The following is a 16,548-nucleotide window of genomic DNA, read 5'->3' on the forward strand; positions in this document are numbered from 1 at the left end:
GCACACGGCAACGAACGGGCCCTCGGCTTATCACCCCGTATGTTGTGACACACCTAAAAACACACGACGTATAGAAAAAAATTCATTGTATAATAGCAAAAATGCTAGGCTTTACGACCCAAACGACGAGGAACCGTGCCAGTGATTGTTCTCGCCGCTCGTGACAGTGGTCCATATAAGACGAGTGTTGCCTAATGGACCTCATGGTGTATATAATACATTTTCTTTTTAAAAACCCCGAAAACGTGTTGTCTCATGAAAGTCGAGTGGACGATGAAATGCACTTGGCTTACATTGAATAAATATGCCGCCCACAGCCCAACCAGCCAGTTATATCATGCACAGCACACTTCCCCTCCCCACACCACAACACTGCCGCCAAGCTCGTCATCATCTACCCCGCCTCCCCACCTCACTTGAGGTCGATCACGCCCAAGATCTTGAATCCTACAACTGCGATGTCTCCTCTCCGCCACCTCGATGACGGCGACTCCTCCACCACCAAACCCGACGCCGACCCCGCCTGCACCTGTAGCACCTTGACGCCGGCGACCGAGAAAACCCCACCGGCCGAAGGTGAGCTCCTCCATTCATCTCATTTTTTCCTATTAAGTTTTGTCATATTTTGGTAAGTTTGGAAATTTCATGGGCATATGATGATCTTCGCAATGGATTCTGGTTTTAGGTTAGTTTGAATGCTATAGTGTAGATAGATGAGTTTAAATTAACTAGATTATGGATCGATGATATATATGAAGGTAGATTATGGTAATTAATCTTCTTGACATGGATATGAGATACGTATGGATCGATGATATGGATCGAGCTAGCGAGGTAGATTGGCTTAATTTGATGTGGGTGATGGTGGAGAATATGGATGTCTATATTGATAAAATTATACGGATATGATTGAATTTTTTTCTTCATGCATATGCGTAGCATTTTAGAATCTTATGTGTCAATAAAAGTGGTTTTAAGTGTCTTGTCCCATTAGAAACTTATTACAATGATGAAGTTTGCTCTCCTCCCACAAAAACACATATGTTGCTAAAGAAAGAGAACAAGTTAAAAACAAAAATATATATATCTACGATTCTCTTTACGGATCATGACCTAAAGAAAACGAACAACCTGAAATTAATTTTATTATTATTCGAGCACCTCACAGGTCTTAAGATAAACTTCCATAAAAGTGAATTATTCTGTTTGGTTGCAGTTTAGGCCTGTTTGCGATCAGTTATTTGGGGCTACCGATGCATTATCGGAGACTCACAAATGCTGAATGGAAACACGTCTAGAAAAGACTACAAAAATGATTAAGCGATTGGAAAGGTAAAGTGTTATCTCTGGGTGGAAGATCGGTACTCATAAATTCAGTGCTAAGTAATATAGTACTCTACATGATTTCCTTCTTCCAACCGCCTATAGGAGTCTTAAATAGATTGGATTATTTCTGATCAAGATTCTTTTGGCAAGAATATAGTGAGAAAAAGAAGTATCGTCTGGCTCAATGGAGTGTGGTTTGTCGTCCCAAAGACAAAGGAGGGATGGGAATTCATGATCTTGAGGTTAAGAATATTGCTCTCCTCGGCAAATGGTTGTTTAAGTTACTGACAGAAAATGGTGTACGGCAAACCCTCATCGCGAGAAAATATGTAGGCTCAAAAGCAACGTCCAAAGTATATTGGAAGCATAGTGACTCGCACTTTTGGGCTGGTCTAATAGCTATGAAGAAATACTTCTTCCCTATGCATCCTTCACTCTTAAAGATGGATCGGAAATTAGATTCTGGGAGGATAAGTGGCTAGGCAATGCTACACTCCGAGAACAATATCCGCTCTATACAATATTGTGTGTCACAAGGGTGATACAATTGCAATAGTTCTGGAATCCTTTCCGCCGAATGTGATGTTCAGAAGAGATTTAATTGGTCCCAAACTTGCATCGTGGAACACTCTATTACTAAGACTATCCATGGTACAACTGTCACAAGGCGCCAATGAATTTCTTTGGAGCCTACAAGTGAATGGTAAATTCATGGTGAACTCCATGTATAGTGTTATGATCCAGTCAGATGTGCTAGTTGATAATGATAAGAAGATTTGGAAGACAAACATACCGGTTAAAAATAAAACCTTTGCATGGTATCTTCATCGAGGAGTCATTCTTACTAAAGATAACCTTATTAAGAGGAATTTGCATGGAAATACGTAATATATGTTCTGTCATCACGACGAAACAATAAAACACTTGTTTTCCAAATGCAAATTGGCCCGTTCTATATGGTTGCCATCCAAGTAGCTTCTGACTAGTACCCTCCATGTAGTGTTGCTAATATATTTGGCGACTGGTTATATGAAATTGATTACAGGTTTAGAATTCTTCTCAGGGTGGGAGCTCTTGCCATTATTTGATCATTTTGGCTAAGTAAAAATGATAAGGTTTTTAACGAAAAAAGTACTTCTCTTATGCAGGTTACCTATGATTGCATGATGACGCTTGAAACTGCGTCGGCATTTTCCCAAAGAGGAAGGGATGATACAGTACAACTACGGTAGGTATTTCCCTTAGTTGTGAAACGAAGGTATCAATCCAGTAGGAGAACCAAGCAACACTATGTAAACGGTACCTGCACACAAAGAATAAATAGTTGCAACCCGACGCGTATGAGGGGTTGTCAATCCCTCTTCGGGTAACGGCGCTAGAAATTATCAAGTTGACGGGATAAAATTTGTGGTAGATTGGATAGATAGATCTTGATAAAACGCGAAATAAAAGATGCAAATAAAATGTGTAGCAAGTATTTTTGGGTTTTTGAAATAATAGATCTGAAAATAAAAGCGAATAAAAATAGATTTCAAAGCAAATACGATGAAGAATAGACCCGGGGGCCGTAGATTTCACTAGTGGCTTCTCTCAAGAAATAGCGCACGATGGGTAAACAAATTACTGTTGGGCAATTGATAGAAAATCGAATAGTTATGATGATATCCAGGCAATGATCAATATATAGGCATCACGTCCAAGATTAGTAGACCGACTCCTGCCTGCATCTACTACTATTACTCCACACATCGACCGCTATCTAGCATGCATTTAGTGTATTAAGTTCATGGAGAAACAGAGTAATGCAATAAGAATGATGACATGATGTAGATGAGACCTATTCATGTAGGAATAGACCCCATCTTGTTATCCTTAATAGCAACGATACATGCGTGTCTTGCTGCCCCTTCTGTCACTGGAAAAGAACACTGCACGATTGAACCCATCACAAAGCACCTCTTCCCATGGCAAGAAAAATTGATCTAGTTGGCCTAACTAAACCAAATATTCGAAGAAGAAATACGAGGCTACAAAGAATCATGCATATAAGAGATCAAAAGAAGACTCAAATAATATTCATGGATATAGATTTGATCATAAACTCAAAGTTCATCGGATCCCAACAAACACATGGCAAAAGGAGTTACATCAAATAGATCTCCAAGAGACCATTGTATTGAGAATCAAAAGAGAGAGAATAAACCATCTAGCTACTGCCTACGGACCCGTAGGTCTACGATGAACTACTCACACATCATCCGACAGGCACCAATGAGGATGATGAACCCCTCTGTGATGGTGTCTAGATTGGATCTCGTGGTTCTGGAACTTGCGGCGGCTGGAATTGTGTTTCGTCGACCACCCTAGGGTTTCTGGATTATTTGGTTATTTATAGGGCGAAGAGACGGTGCAGTAGGCCACCGAGGTGGGCACAACCCATCTGGGTGCGCCTGGGCCTCCAGGCGTGCCGTGGTGGGTTGTGTCCCCCTCGAGGCTCACTTATGGTACTTCTTTGGCCCATCAGTGGTCTTTTGGTCCAAAAAAATTCTCCAAAAAGTTTCACTGCGTTTGGACTCTGTTTGGTACTGATATTCTGCGAAGTAAAAAAAGCAAAATACAGCAACTGGCACTGGGCACTATGTCAATAGGTTAGTCCCAAAAAATAATATAAAGTTGATATAAAATAATTGTCAAACATCCAAGAATGATAATATGATAGCATGGAACAATCAAAAATTATAGATACGTTGAAGACGTATCAATGCACCGGTAGCTCTGTTTATGGTCATCTCTACGACATGTGGAGAATCCAAACCTGTTTACGGAGGTGTGTGCACCTTTGGAGGCCACGACAAGGGGTACTTTTACTCTATATGGATGGTAGCATGATCTTCGAATTGGCCCTCCTACGTCTTAGGTGTTATGCAGTCTCCACATGATTACTTGTATTCCGCCTCTTTTCTTTTTTGAAAAGTGGACTTGGTTATGGTTGTGTTCATCTTAGTTATGCAGAGGTCGGGTGTAATACTTAAACCGTTTAAATAATAAAGTGCCCTTCATCGGAAACACTTATCTCTTCTTTGGTAATTAATTAAAAATATGCTATCGTATTATGTTAAATGTAATATATATATATATATATATATATATATATATATATATATATGTGTGTGTGTGTGTGTGTGTGTGTGTGTGTGTGTGTGTGTGTGTGTGTGGAAGTATTTACATGCAAATGCTATGTTTCATATGGTATATTACATGTTATTGTTTTATCACTGCTGCAGGATGCTGCTAACACGACACTACGATCAGAGATCCTTTGACGAAATTGTGTGCGATGCATTTAATCGCAAACGATGATGTAAAAAACTGTCAAAAAAGATGCAAAAAATTTGCGATGGCGGACCCATCAAACACGGTTTCGATTTTAGTTGCGTGTGTGATGCAGGGCATACGGTTCAGTTCAATTAACTATTTGTGATGAGGAAGAAGAACAGAAACGGGCATCCAGATAAGGCGTGTGCGATATATGGCATACAGTTCACTCGGATGAACTGTTTGTGATTAGGCAACACAAAAGAAACGGCCAGTCACATCAAGGTGTGTGCGATATATGGCATACGGTTTACTTGGATGAACTATTTGCTTTGAGCTAAGAGAACAGAAACGGTTCAATTTAACAAGATGTGTGTGATACGCGGCAAATAGGTCTGTAATCAGAAATGTGTGCGAAGAGCCGAAGACCGATAATAATACAGATGATTGCTGCTAATAAGCCGTGTGTGTTGTGGGCAAACGCTTGGTGGTTTATAATTGTCAGCGATTGATGAAATCATCACCGACGGGTTCCCCAGTATGGTCCGTGTGCGATGTCATTGCACACAGAACAACAACATATGTACTTCTAACTTATAAGGACTTGATTCCATAAAAAGATTGAACATCTAATTACATATGTGGCTAGTACACACATGACCTTTGCACACACCAAAGTATGTTCCAAAATTCCTAGAAAACTCAAATAATGTATAAAAAGGCAAAACAAACCGTGAATAATTTCATATTTTTAGGACGACGCTACTATAGTTGCATGCTGCCTCTGTAAAATAAATCAAGGCAGGAAGAGACAGCATATGTCGTTTCGCACACATAGGTGACAAGGTCCCTCTCGGAACCATGAGCCTTTTTGAGAGAAGCTCCGGTTTGTAAGAAGTTTGTACCAAAACTTGTCCCAAATTGGACTAATTTTTAACCACGGCATGCTGGTTCTATGTCACAACACCATGCCAAGTTTCATGATTTTGAGGCGAGTTTTGGATTTACAGTAATTTTAAAACCAGGTTTCTCAATGTTTACTGTCGAGTCGGCACCGCCCTGGATAGGCTTTTTCCTCATGGGTCCCAAATGACAAATCCAAATCTGTCACTACCATGCAGCTTTTCTTATTAAGAATTACATCCCATTTGGTGTGCTACCTGAAAATAATGAACAAACATCTCAAGGATCCCGCGAGAGATGTTCTTTCCCTATGTTGTGAATGCTTATAATATTTATGTCTTAATTAAAGAAATGACAAGCCATTGGCTCAGTATGAAAGAAAATATGGGTCAAAGCTAAGTTGAAAAGGGCAACAATATATAACTCCAGCTTACAAATAGTACAAAAGCACGGGGATTAATTGCTCATCAGGTTTAGACAAAATCCAGATTGAACAGGACAATGACATCTAACTCAACCAAAGTTTTCTGCAGTCATAATCAAATGGATCGGACTGATCCATAAAATTAAGATCCCGGGCCAGAAATTCTATTGGTCCATGATGACAATCTGTTGTAAATAGAAGCCGACACGATCAGAAGCCCTTAGGTCCACCTAAAACTTCTTTTTATGTTGTTTAACACTTGCAGCCGTAAGAAATTTCTTGTCGAAAAACTTAATCCTCACGGACAATAGTGCCCTCGCATTCAACATGAAGAATGTGACAAAGCTAGTGTTTGCATTGTTGGATGCATATCCTTCCAGCGTTACTGTCTTCAAACGAATGTCATGAGATCTGAGAAAAACCCGGTGCTTCTTGAACCATTGATTGGTTATACTTTTCTCTCCATGTGTTAGTGCCTAAATAGAGATGAAGATTTAAAACACTTAATGTCTAAAAAAGATTATGTTAAAAGAGTGATAGTTGAACGATTAATTATAGTACATTATATATGGAATTTTAACGTGCGTGAAATCATCACCTTTATATACAAATTCTCCAGACATGAAAAACATTGCAGCAAGCCAATAATCGTGTTCAGATCAAAACACCACATATTGATATGTAAGGTCTTGACAGAATCCACCACCACTGATAGGATGGACAAGCTCTTCATTGAGCATAGAACATACACTACAAAAAAAGACACATCCGTGACATTTTGGGCCGAACAAAAAAAATATGTCATGCTTATGACACTTCTATGACGATAATTGTGACAAAACCCGGTATCATCATAGATGTGGTGGGCTCCTACTTCTATGACCAAAAATCATGACAGAAAATGGGCTTTTCGTCCTGGGTGGGCCAGAGACACAACTGCATGACATTCTTTGGGCCATCCATGATGGAAAAAACCGCGGTAGAAGCGAGGGCGAGGAAAATATCGGAGAGTTCACGGTTACGGTGGGTGGTCGGGGCCGAGTGATGCGCGTTTCTCTCATACACGTACGTGCGTGGGTGTGAGGCGTTGGGCTCTAACTGAACCCAAGCGAAGTGTTCGCCTACTGAACCGGAGCGATTGCACTGCAGGCTACGGGTTAATGAACCCGAGCGATCGATCGATCTGGCTGTTAACTGAACCCGATCGAGCAATTCCTTCGCTACTGGTGCTAACTGAAGCCGATCGAACCCCGCTACCTCCTTCCCTTGATGAATAGTGAGCGTCGTTGGGGGGATTTGAATGAATAGTTCCCAGTGGGGGGTTGGATGAACAAGACCCCGTGGTAGTAGAGGCCGTTGCCGCTGGATGAACAGGACCCCGATCAAGCGGTTGGGGGTGGATGAACAGGACCCCGTGGAGGGCTAGATGAACAGGTCCCCGTGGAGGGCTGGATGAACATGACGACCCCATGGAGGGTTGGTTGAACAGTAGCCGGTGGAGGGCTGGATGAACAATAGCCCGTGGATGGGTGGTTGAACAGGACCCCGTGGAGAGGGCTGGTTGAACAGTAGTCGGTGGAGGAGCGGTGGAGGCTGGATGAACAGGAGCCCGTGGATAAACAGTCGCAGGTGGAGGCTGGAGGAGGTCGACGGTGGATGAACAGTAGCCCGTGGAGGTGGGAGGAGGTCGACGGTGGAGATGAAAATATACTGTGGAGTCCCATTTTGCGGTACGCCACACCCAATCCGATGAACAGGACCCCGTTTCGACCGTAGCGCTCCAAAATAAGTCTGTTTCCTCCGTTCTGTGGTACGCCACACCCCTCCCGATCAAGAAGACCCCGTTTCGATGTAGGAGGTCCGAGAGAAGTCCGTTTCCTCCGTTTTGCGGTACGCCAGACCCCTCCCGATGAACAGGATCCCGTTTCGACCGTGGCTGGTTGAACACAAGGTCGTTTCCTCCGTTCTGCGGTACGCCAGGCCTCATTTCAATCGGCTGTTCCGTCCAAGCCGGTTGGCTCCCGATGAACACGACGCATTCCGACCCAGTCGGTTGCCTCCCGATGAACAGGACATTGTTTCTTCGCTCCGACCCAGCCGGTTCACTGCCCGATGAACATGACATCGTTGCTGCCGTCCGTTGCCTCTCCATGTACACAAGACCTGGTCGTCCATATATATATGTGCGAGTACACGCTCGAGACCCCGCCCATATGTACGTATGTGGCCGTATTTTTTGCCCTATGGCTGTACGTACGTGTACATGACTTAGACAGGACTGCGTGAACTGCTATGTCGGGTGCTGTACAACGACACGTGCCGCTACTTACTTGGCCACGATTCATACTTGCAGAGAGATCGATCGACCAGTATGTACATACACATTCGCGACCAGACAGACAACATTGACTGGGTGGGTCCCAGCGGTCAGGGAGAATAAGGACGCACTTCATTGCATGCGAAGATATAGCTGCTCGGTCCTAGCTATCAGGGGGGAGGAATCATTTTTATTTTGAGAGTAATAAGGAGGCACTTCCTTGTGTTCGAAGATGTAGCTGGTGGGTCCAGCTATCAGCCTCACCGCCTAAAGTCCTCTTCCGTTGCTGTCCTCCATTGACCACGTTAACCACGCCGCGCCGAGAGCATCAAGACGGTGGACGATGGCGAGGCCTAGGAAGGGAACGACGTGGAGGCAGGGAAGACATGGCAGTGGATGCCCATGCGGAGGGGAGTACGTGGGTTGACTGCTTCGGCTGTAGTGTGAGGCTGCCGTCGCCGGAGAATAACAGGAGGTGTGGGTGAGTATAGAGGGATGGCATGGCCAGCGGTGGCAGCATAGTCGGACACGGGAGGCAGGAGCAGGCGGCACGGTCGGCACTGGTTTGGGTAGCTGGAGCAAGAAGACCAGAGGTTGAAGAAGCACGATGGCCGTTGGATGGACATCGTACGGTCACTGCAGCTAGAACCGTTTATATTGACTAAGCTAACAAAGCCCATGATACGCGTCAACTTAGTAGGCCCACAGGTCAGCCTCCAAAATGGTGCGCCCTAGATGTTAGGGGGGAGGAATTATTTTTTGGACGGCTGAAGTAAGAATATCCAAGATTGAAGAAGAAGCACGACATCCGTTGGATGGACATCCAACGGCCACTGCTGCTAGAACCGTGTGTTGACTATAAGTTGACCAAGCCTTGCATAAGCGTCAACTTAGGTTTTTAGGGACGCATCAACTTTGTAGGCCCACAAGTGTATGTCAGAGAACATATAGCTCATTTGCGATTTGTAAGAATGTACATCCCATTTTTGAATTCTAATGGAATTTACTACAGCCTATTTATAGTTTGTTAATAGTACAACCCATTTTTTAGCTAGGAAAATGATTAATAACCAATCGCTCAACACATAGTTCAATAAAATTTCGCACATTTTGATGGGATTCGAAATATTTTTATCCTGAAATTTCTAGTAAGATTAAAAATAATTTCAAAATAAGTTTATATTACGTAAAAATCCAACGAAATATTGCGCACGCAATAATTAATGAAATTAAAATTTTCAGAATCCAAAAATAATATTTTTTAAAACTAATTACGTGTTTGGTGCATTTTTTATAGTTACTACCCAATTTTTATAACTACATCTCATTTATTATTTGTTAAAGTCCATTTTATTGTTAAGCCTAATGCATTCCTTCTAGGAAAGATTTTGCAGCCCAGCGGGGCGGAGAATAACAAGTTGACCTTGCTTGAATATTTCTCAAAAAAAAGTATAGCTGGGCTAGCCATTTTCAGCTCGAAAAAAATAATATCTGTGTTGGGTATCTGTCCTAGGCTAGACAGGCCACAGCCCGCCCAGTTAATACCTGCTCTCCTCTAAACAACAACAAAAACATTGCTGTATTCTCAAAAAAACATCGTTCAAGAAAAACTCAAAAACACAAATACTGCTCGAGCTGCTTGGTCCCAGCTGTCAGCCGCTCCTTGTGCAATTCTCTCGTTTATTGACTACATAGGTTGACAATGGTGTGGGACTGTGATGCCAAAAAACCAGGAGGAAGCAAAAAAATTATAGTTGTATATAATAAGGAGGCACTTGCATACGTGCGGCTATGGCCCTGGTGGGTCCCCACTGTCATCCTCTCCAAATAAAGTCATCTTTTCATTCCTCATGTCCGTTGACCATGTTGACAATGTGAGACGTCGGCGCCACGACAAGCGCAACAACTCGAAGGACGACGGAGAGGGCCTCACGGGCCCTATGGATGGTCTGATACAGCACCCGCTGCTCATTCAGGAAGCCAGGATCATAAGGCCACATGTCCGCGATGGCATTGGCGTTCGCTTGTTTGCCGGTGCTCGTTGAGGAGACGGAGGTTGCAACACAGGTCCTCTTGCGCTGGTAGATCTTCCGCCATTAAGGCGTCTAAGTGCGGCCACACCTACTCTATGGTGAACACGGCATGAACCGGCTTGGACAGTGGCGCCGACTCCTGGTCGGAAGCTATGTTCATCGTCTGATTGTCGTCGCTCAGCTTGGCGAGCTCGCTGGCGAGCCAGCATGTCCTGCTGCTAGACCAACCCGCTGCCAAGCACGAGTCTGACCGCCCTGGCCTACCCAAACCGCCTCCCTCGCCTGCGCACACTTTTCGCCTGAAACAGTCAGCGCAGCCTGCGCTGCTTCCCGGTGCAGGCGATTGCTCCACGTTCAAACGACACAAGTGCCATCCATTTGTCCGTCTTCCGTCCACATTAATGATACACGGTTGCCGAGGCAGCTACTCCGGCTCCACCCGTCCGTCCCTCCGCTGCCCACCATTGCTACATAAACTGCTGCATCGGCCATAGCAGCAGTCAGCCGCCTATGTTTCCTTTCTCCTGTCCACACCACTACTGCCCACCATGGTTTCCTCACGCTCCAGCGCTCTTCGGGACGGGCGAACGACGGACCACAAGGAGATGGCAGCCATTGCTACCTACTAGCTGGCCGGCAGGCAGCCGAGGGACGACAATGTCCCAATGGAGAACATGATAGTCGACAATCCGGTGCCAACCCCCTCCTCCATGCCATCCTCGCTGGTGCATTGCACCATGACCATCGGCAAGGCCCATTCCCAATACATGGACACGGTGAGGCAGAAGCGTCAGAAGCAGTTTCAGGAGGCGCAGGCCGCCGCTGCCTACAATCACCATCTCCTCCAGGAGCACCTGCATGCGGAGGAGTAGATCGCCACGGAGCGGGCGGAGCAGGAAGCGCTGCTCGACTCATGCCGCTCCGCCCATGAGAGCCGCCTCAAGCGCTGGCGGTACCGCATGCTGGTGGCGGAGGCTGCGGCCGCCTACAAAGAGGGCGATGAAGCGGGCGAGGCGCTGTTTGGTGAGACCGAGGACAAGGCAGAGGACAATGTCGGCTCCGACGAGTCCCCGCTCCGCTAGCGTCGACAAGGCCCTGCTCCGCTGAGGCCCAGCGGTGCCAACAACGAGGCAGAGGACACCACCGGCTCCGCCGATGCCCCGCCCCGCGGCACCGAGGCGAAGGATTATGCTGGCTTCCACAAGGCCCTACTTCGCCGAGGCCCCGCCACGCCAACAACGAGGCAGAAGACATTGCTGGCTCCGCTGAGGCACCGCCCCGTCGGCATCGAGGCGGAGGACCTCACCTGCTTTGACGAGGCCCTACTCCGCCGAGGCCCCGCCCCGCCAACAACGAGGCAGAGGACATCGAGGTCAGCCGAGGTCCCGCCCTGCCGGCAACGATGGGGAGGATTTCCCCCGCTCTGCTGAGGAGCCGCCTTGCCGGCAACGAGACAGAGGACATCACTGTCTCCGTCGAGGCCTCGCCCTGCTGCCAACGAGGCCGTGCCACACAGAAAACGAGAAAGAGTAGAACATGGTAGGTCGCTGCCGCTCGGGACCAAGTAAGGCCATCGCTGCTACCCTCCGGTTGAAACCAAGCTAGGCGGGTTGACCATTGATGGCTGATTATCTTCTTTACGGCGACGTGAAGTCGGAGAGCTACACTGGACACGAGGGGTAACTTCGGATAATTAATTATACGTCCAGCGCACCCCTTTTTAGTTGAAGAATGTATGAAATATAATGAAATCTAGCATGTTTATATGAAATCCGACAGTGTATGAATGAATTTAGTTCAATTAGTTTGAATTCTTGTATCACTGGCATTGGATGAACATGCAAAACAATACGTACTAGCATTATTCCCAGGGTGATCACCTCGTTTGCTACCCCCTCTGGTCCTTTTTAGTCTGCATATAAGTTTTGTCTGAAGTCAAAGTATCTCTACTTTGACCAATCTTATAGAAAAAGTATTAATATTCACAATATAAAATCAACTGACTTGAAAGAAAACTAATATGCGATGTAAAAAGGAATAGAGGGAGTACAAAGAGTTTGAGCATCTTTTTAGCGTTCCTGTACATTGCAATCAAACACACAGGCCTGGCAATTCATAGGGAACATCAAAGCAATCGATGATTATGCATCTCAGCGATTCACATTTCAGAGCCAATATTTACTTCACAATTAAAGAATAAAGAAAAATCGATCGATGCTGCTGACAGCAAAGGGCGTCCCATTTGAAAATATCAAATGCATGTCTTCTTGCTAACATCAATGAGCAAAATTTGGCAAGGTTGTCCCATTCCAAAAGGTCAAATGCGTGTTGTTTTGCGTACATCAATGAGCAAACTTTGACAAGGTTTTCCCAATCCAAAATATCAAATGCCTATGATTGTGGAACGGGCAGGGTTTGCCATCAGTTCGGACATTGACATGGCACCTCGCGCTAAATAAACCAGCTGTTCTTTTTTGTGTAGTTCCACCAAAATCAACCAAATTCACGTGTAGCTTGTATGATTTCGCCTTTATATGTGGCAACGCCTTGAACATATCGGCACCTCCTTTCTTGTGGTGGAAATGAATGGTTCGATGTATTCATGAACATTTTGTGCAGTTCTAATTGAAATCAAGCTGAGCACCACTATTTGCACAAATACAAAAAAGTGATTAGTATAAAGCAAACTATACTATGAATTGACGGTTTAAATAGGCAACCTACATGATCCATGCATAACACACGTTTAAAAAAATGGAACTCACCGGAAGGAATCCTAACACAACATTCTATTGGCCATCACATCAACAAAGATGGAGATCGTGAGTCCTTCTGAGATGAAGTTAGTTTATTCTTGTGGGCAATAATGTAACCATCTCAGCTGCTCCCTTCTTAGGAAGAGAGGCTTGGCTTTTATCCTGGCGTAATAGGAACTAGGAACTTCACGTACTCCATATTATTCTTTAGAGGAGGATGATCCTGTTGTGCAAAGACAACGGGACAACTAAATGCTAGCATCCCTATTTGCTCGAAAAAAGGAAAGGAAATATTTAAAACAACACAGATGAAGCACTTCTCAAGGACAATACCACTTTCTCATTACAATATCTAAATAGTAGCACAACACCAATAGACATGACAAAGCTCAATCATATGGATGAAATCCGTGAGCGAGTACCAACCCTTGTCTGGAGGCTTATTGTGTAGAGCATGAAGGTGAATCACTTCTCGGAACCATCTATTGTTATCTACTGTGGTTACCATGCTTACTATATACTCCTCGATTAGTTTAATGTTTTCAACATCTTCTTGTGCAGTTCCACTAAAATATATGTTATCTTCAAAGAAGATCCCTGTTTTCACAAGTAGAGATAATTACATAACACATTAAGAGTGGCATCAAATCAGTGGCAAAACAATTGCTCATTCCAGCCATAGCAATAAATTAAGATGCAAAACTATATCATTACTTGTGTCATCACAGTTCCAGTGCTTGATTACAACACTAGGAGTTGGTTTTTATTTTTCTTCCGCTTGTTCTTCCCCTTCATGACTTGGTTCAATAACAGACAAGCTTCGCCTTCAATGTAAGATTTGGCATGTCAATTAGGGAGCACAAGTATAGCACTAAACAACAACATTAAATTTCTGATGAAAGTGGCAAATATAGGCCAACAGTTGTGAAATATCCTTATCACACCTCAATCGGATATTATGGTGCACATACAGATTGGAAGTCTCGTTTCCATTTGTGCAGTTCACTAAAATCAAGCAACATTACCGTATAAGTAGCACAACATATGAAAGCACACTGCACAATCATGTGAAAGAAGGCTAGTACTGACCTCTCATGACGCGGAATTCAAACAACTCACAAGAAGAAGATCTGAACCAAATTTGCCAACACGGATAGGAAGTCAGATCTGCTCTTGTTGAGTTCCACTAAGATCAAGCAATCAAGCAACGTTGTCGGTGTGACATTTTGGTTGAACTGCACAAAACACTCTTAAAACAAAGTGTTTTGTGTAGTGCAACAAAAGGTCACAATAGCAACGAGGTGAAGTAGATAACTTTGTTTACACAGAGGTGCAAAGGAAACAACTAGTGGTCAATAACGATGGATGACACAGAAGCCAAAAAAAGAAGCATCTAACTTATCTAAATGGGAAAGAAAGTAAGACAGTAGCATTTCTCAAATGGTGGCATTGATTCATATTAACAGAGAGATTATATTAACAATAAAATTCGTTAAACATGTAATTTGCTTTTAACTATGGCATTGCATCAATTTTCTAGCGGCATTATTAGAGGGTGTTTGTTTGCAGGGACTTTTTGATGTAGGAACTAAAAGAAGTCCATTTTAGTTCCATCTAAACCAAACATGAGGGACTTTTAGGGACTAAAAGTGGGCATTTGGGACTAAAGAAAGAAGACTCCGAGGGAGAGTCTTTTTGGGACGTTTTCCAACAGTTGCCCCTGCCCCGCATCACACCTTATCTCTATTAGTTCATTACTAGGGGTAACATGGTCTTTTAGGATGTCATTTAATAACCTCTAGTCCATGTTTAGTTGGTACCAAAAAAGTCCTAGGACTTTTTAACCAAACAGGGCCTTCGATTAACAACATCTAAAGAGTTGCACAGGACAGTGAACGCACCAGCACCATGTGCATCTACCGATGTTGAAAGCACAAGTGCTCCCTGGGTGGTTTTGGTAATTAATGTCAACATATCTCTTGTTGGACTAACACTTTTACCTAGTATGTTTCCGATAAGTTCAACAATGGAGTGGCATGGACTAGAGGATGTGGAACCCCTTCAAGATGCTAAGGACAAAGGATTGGCTCAAGCTTCAAGATCAGGACTCCACATTTTCTATTTTAGTGATCCAAGATCACATTGAGTCTATAGGAAAAGCCAATACTATCAAGAGGGGATGAGGTGTTGCTTAATGGCTTGCTTGCTCAAAGTGCTTAGTGATATGCTCCAAAACCCTCAACTACCTTTCCACATCCACATATGACCTAAACCAAACGTCAAACTCGGCCCCATCGATTCTTTCTATCCGGAGCCACCGAGTTCTGTTAACATAGCCACTGCCAGAAACCCTAATCAGTTCGGGCTCACCGATGGGATCTCGGTCTCACCGAGATGGGCTTGCAAACTCTCTGTTACCTGTTGCAATATTTTCGGTCCCACCGAGTTATGCAATCGGCCCCACTGAGTTTGCTTGGCCAACTCTCTGTTTTGCTTATTACCCAAATCGGTCCCACCGAGTTTGAGTAATCGGTCAAACCGAGTTTTGGTTTTACCCTAACCCTAGCACATCGGTTCCACCGAGTTGAACTAGTCGGTCCCACTGAAAACCCTAACGGTCACTAGGTTTACTAAATTGGTCCGACCGAGTTTTTTCCTTCGGTCTCACCGAGATTGGTAAATTGAGTGTAATGGTTAGATTCTGTGTGGAGGCTATATATACCCCTCCACCCACTCATCATTCGGGGAGAGAGCCATTAGAACATACCTACACTTCCAATACACATTTTCTGATAGAGAACCACCTACACTTGTGTTGAGGTCAAGATATTCCATACCAACCATATGAATCTTGATCTCTAGCCTTCCCAAGTTGCTTTCCACTCAAATCTTCTTTCCACTAAATCCAAATCCTGTGAGAGAGAGTTGAGTGTTTGGGAGACTATCATTTGAAGCACAAGAGCAAGGAGTTCATCATCAACACACCATTTGTTACTTCTTGGAGAGTGGTGTCTCCTAGATTGGCTAGGTGTCACTTGGGAGCCTCCAACAAGATTGTGGAGTTGAACCAAGGAGTTTGTAAGGGCAAGGAGATCGCCTACTTCGTGAAGATCTACCTCTAGTGAGGCAAGTCCTTCGTGGGTGACGGCCGTGATGGAATAGACAAGGTTGCTTCTTCGTGGACCCTTCGTGGGTGGAGCCCTCCGTGGACTCGCGCAACCGTTACCCTTCGTGGGTTGAAGTCTCCATCAACATGGATGTACGATAGCACCACCTATCGGAACCACGACAAAAACCTCTGTGTCTCCAATTGCGTTTGAATACTCCAAACCCTTCTCTTTACAGTCTTGCAAGTTGCATGCTTTACCTCCCGCTGCTCATATACTCATTGCATGCTTGCTTTATATGTATTGTGTTTGTTAAACTTGTTCTTAAACTCCACTTAAACTTAAGAATATTAAAAACTGCAACTTT

This window comes from Triticum dicoccoides, chromosome 1A, assembly GCF_002162155.2.
Source record: "Triticum dicoccoides isolate Atlit2015 ecotype Zavitan chromosome 1A, WEW_v2.0, whole genome shotgun sequence".
Classification (NCBI taxonomy): Eukaryota; Viridiplantae; Streptophyta; class Magnoliopsida; order Poales; family Poaceae; genus Triticum; species Triticum dicoccoides.